At 40.8% G+C, this 4,633-nt stretch overlaps 2 pseudogenes; one reads left to right on the top strand and one right to left on the bottom strand.

The window, feature by feature from the left end:
* The window catches only part of LOC102830728, a 176,394-nt pseudogene extending 175,666 nt beyond the window's left edge, over positions 1 to 728 (bottom strand).
* A 121-nt stretch (positions 729 to 849) lies between these two features.
* LOC102830361 lies at positions 850 to 1,604 on the top strand (annotated as a pseudogene).
* Positions 1,605 to 4,633: the final 3,029 nt, after the last annotated feature.

Genomic DNA, 4,633 nt, shown 5'->3' with positions numbered 1-4,633 from the left:
TTGTCAAGGACTTCATTCTTCTTGGATCAACTGTCAACACTCGTGGAAGCAGCGGTCAAGAGATCAGAAATTCACAGATAAATCCTGGAATTGAGACCACTTATTTCTGGTGTAGTGCTGTGTATCAGCATTGACCTGTGAACCATAAATTTGGCAGTTCAAATGTACTTGGCTGCTCCTCGGAAACCTTACACCGGGTTGTTATGAGTTGGAACTGACTAAACAGCATTTAACAACAACAATACCAGCTGAGAATAAGGAGTCCTGCTGTGCCAATGTAGGATAAGCACTGGACTGCAGGTCTGTTTGAACTGAAAGGTAGGCATTTTAAACTCAGCATCTTCTCTTCTGAAACCTTGTTCAGGTTCACTATGAGTCTGAATTGGCTCCATGGCACTGAACAGCAATAACTGAAAATAAAGTAGGCAGAGGCAGACTTTACCCACCTTCACTGTGCACAGACACCAGCTAAGTTCTAAATTGAAACTTTTAGAACTCAACTAAAGTTATATTGTTGTGAGTTGTCCTGGTGTGGTGCTGTAGGATAAGCATTGAACAATGACTAACCACAAAATTAGCAAATCAAACCCACCAGTTACTTTTTGAAACACTATACTTGGTTGCTATGAGTTGGAACCAACAAAAAGGCAGGTAACACCAACAACATATTTTTGTGATTGTCTTATATTAATTGAAAGTCTTGCAGTTTTACCTGTGTACTTTGCCATGACTACTTGTATTAAGCAAAATTAATTTATGCAGATAAATTTATGTATTTATTTACTTAATTTCACAATTAAATCCAACAGGGCATCTTGCAGCTCCCCACAAACAGCACTACCCTTCAGAATGGCCAACAGGGGACTTGCCTATGGTCTTAGTCTGGAGGTAAAGCAGAAGATTGAGAAACAGTACGACCCAGACCTTGAATATATTCCGATGCAGTGGATCACCACCCAGTGCTGTAAGGATATGTGCTGATCTTAGTCTGTCTAAGGAGAACTTCCAGAATTGGCTCAAGGATGGCACGGTGTTTTTTCAGCTCATTAATAGACTGTATCCTGAGGGTCAGGTTGTGAACCTTAAGGTCAGCAGTTCAAAACTACCAGCTCTTCTGCGGGAAAAAGATGAAGCTTTCTGCTCCCGTAAAGATTTCCAGCTCGGAAACCCTGTACAGGGTCACTATGAATCAAAACCGACTCCACAGCACATAACCACCACTAACCCTGAGGGTCAGGCCCCAGTAGAGAAGATTCAGACTTCCACCATGGCTTTCAAACAGATGGAACAGATCTCTGTTTCTGCAAGCAGCTGAACGCTACCGCATCAATACCACTGACATCTTCCAGACTGTGGACCTCTGGGAAGGGAAGAACATGGCCTGTGTATAGAGGATACTGATTAATCTGGGAGGGTTGGCAGTAGCTTGAGATGATGGATTCTTTTCTAAGGACTCCAATTGGTTCCATAAGAAATCCAAGGAGAATTCTCAGAATGTTTCAGACAACTAGATGAAAGAGGGTAAAAATGTGATAAGGTTTCAATTGGACACTACTAACTGTGGGGCATCTCAGGCAGGTATGACTGGCTATGGGATAGTCTGATCTTGCCTCCACCCTTACCTCATGCCCAATGCTCTGCCCTCCGTGAATGGTTAATATAAATATATATATTTTTAAAGCAGTAACATTCCCTGAGAGCCTCTATTGTCCTCTACCAGGGTTGGGACTAGCCTGAACTGTCTTCTCTGAAGGTTCCCAAAGGTGGCCTCTCCCATACTAATTAATACATTCCCATTACCTTCCCCAAACACCCCAGAACTGGACCACTGGCTGCTTCTTTTTTCCTGCAATCAAAATTTGGGGATTCTCCCCCAATTCCTCTTCTCTTTCCCTTTGATCTCTCTTCCCCTTGGGTTCTGCCCTCAATCCATTCCTGAGTTGGGGTCAGGGGTTCTGCTTCCTGGCCTTCTGAGGTTGGACTAGCCTTCCTTCCACAAGCTGTGGCTGCACAGATTTAATTTATAGAGAGGGACCATGGTGGCTGCCACTTCAGCCACGCTTGGCCTTTGTTCACCACACATCTGGGGCAGCCTTCTTCAACAAAGGCCCACTTGGCTTCTCATTTTCCATTCCCCTTACTGTGGCTAAGGAGTGGCAGTGAGCGGACAAAAAAAGGGAAGGATTACCCACTGTGTTCTGGGCCTTGAGGAATGTGAATATGAGTTTGCTGCTTTGAATAAAGAATCCCAGTCTTTTTTTTGGGAGGGGAGGAGGAAATCCAATAAGGCAGTTCTCTTTATTGTATTGCTATTTTCTAGTCATCTCACATTAGTTCTGGCATAGGGTTTCTGAGAAGTGACTATTGAATTAAAACAGCCTACCATTCCAGTTCAAACTGACTGTGCAGTCCAGTGCTTATGCAGTACCATACTACTTATTTATTCCTTTCCATCACCAAGACATCAGAATCTATTGTATTACTTATTCATTTAAATCACTTCCATTTTCTATGTGTAGCTCTTTCTGAATTTGTTTTCTTCTCTTTCTGTAAACCCCTATGTACTCTAGTGTGATCCAAATTTGAGCAAGAGTCTTGTTCTTGATCAATAGTACCCAATGCTTGCAGAGTAAAATTATACTTCAACTAGTTAAGTATAATTAAAACAAACAGTAATATATCCCTGGGATATGGCTCCTCCATATAACTGTCCTTTCTGTAATAACTTCATCATTTAAAAAAAAAAAATTTAATTTATTTTTGTTGTTGCTGTTGAGAATATATACAGCAGAATATTTACCTATTCAATAATTTCATACATGTACAATTCAATGACATTGATTACATTCTTCAAATTGTTTAAACATACTAACTTTTCTTTTCTGAAATCTTCCTACACCATTAACATAGACATAAGGAAAGTAAAACAAAACCCACTGCCATTGGATCAATTAAATTCTGACTTATAGGACAGTGCTAGATTTATCCCATAGGCTTTCCAAGGAATCCTGGTGTGGCACTGTAGGATAAGCACTAGACTGCAAGATTGGCTTGAACCACAAGGTTGGCAGTTCAAATTTTCCAGCTGTTTCTCAGAAACCCTACACAGGGTCTCTATGATACAATAGAACTTAATAACCCCACATCTTTATTTAAGTAGATTGGCATACAGCAGCTTTCTCCTGCAAAGAAGCTGAAGTGTTCAAACTGCCAAGCTTCCAATTAGCAACCACATATTAAATCACTGTCCCATCAGGGCTCCCTATCTCCTATGAATCTCATGTATGAATCTCTGTAACCATTGTCAATTTGAGTCAATATAAATAGATCTTAAAACAATAGGGCAAATATTCTTTAATATGAAGCAAAATTATTGTTTGGTTTTAAGAAACTTCAGGGGGATATTATTGATTTAAGGCTTAAGGTTGAAAGAAAATCTCAAGGCAATAGTTTCAAATGTTCTTATCTTTTAATGACATTGATCTACTTAGAGTTGCTTAGATGGTGATGGTGGTGGTGGTTGTGTGCCATGACTCAAAGCGACCCTGTCTAAGGTTTCCCAGGCTGAAAATCTGGAGTCCTGGTGTGAGCCTGTGGTATAATGCGCTGGATCACAAAGTCAATTTAAATCACAAATTTGATGGTGCAACTCCATTAATTGCTCCTCAGAAACCCTATACAGGGTGGCTATGGGTCAGAATTGACTCAACAGCACTTAACAACAACAACAAATCTTTACAGGAGCAGAAAGATTAATCCTTCTCTTCAGAGTGACTGGTCGATTTGAACTTCTGACCTTATGGTTAGCATCCCAGCTCATAATACACTGGCTACCAGTGCTTATATAATCACTACTCTTTGGATTATTTCTGTTGCGTTCTCCTTACTGGAAACATCTCACATCTCTCCACAACCCTGCAAAATGCTGACTTTTTATCATTTAGATTGTTGTTGGTAAATTCTGATCAATAGAGAATCTGTATAGGAGTCCTGGTGTGGTGTTACAGGATAATGCACTGAACTACATGGTGCTGGGGACAGCATACACAGACCCTGGGTTGATCAGTGGCCCTGTTACATGGACGAAAATCCAACCCCATGGCCCTCCTCAGAACTGCGAGTCATTGACCCTGGGGGCCAAGGAAGTGACCTCCTGATGTCCAGGGTTCATTGGTTTTTGCAAACTCACTGGTTGGCTACCTCTGTATAATTTACTTTGGTCCTAATATTGTTCATTCTGTGCTTCTAACTCCAGTAATTGTAGCTTCTGAGAAAATGGTTTCTTTTACAATGCCTCTCTTAATGCCTCCACTGTGTTGGCAGTGCATGGAGTCCTGGGTACAAATCTTTCTGAGGAACAAGCAATAGCCACCTGGGATGGAAGTCAGAACTGCTCCTTATTTGATTATTCAGTTATATTTGATATCCATGAACAATAATGGGCTTGAAACCCATTTTTAGAGCCGAGGCAGTAAAAAGTTTCTTCAGATAATTCAGAAAGGCCAGGAACAGGTATATTGGGAATATGAAAAAAGGTTTTTAGAGAAAAGCTACCCAAGGTTTGTAAATAAAGTGGAATGGTAAATTCTGGGAATGTTGGATTAGAGGATAATAGTGGCAGCCCCATTAAACT

This window comes from Chrysochloris asiatica, unplaced genomic scaffold (genome assembly GCF_000296735.1).
Source record: "Chrysochloris asiatica unplaced genomic scaffold, ChrAsi1.0 scaffold00073, whole genome shotgun sequence".
In the NCBI taxonomy this organism is placed as follows: Eukaryota; Metazoa; Chordata; class Mammalia; order Afrosoricida; family Chrysochloridae; genus Chrysochloris; species Chrysochloris asiatica.
The sequence above is the reverse complement of the archived record's forward strand: the minus strand, read 5'-3'. Positions and strand labels throughout refer to the sequence as shown.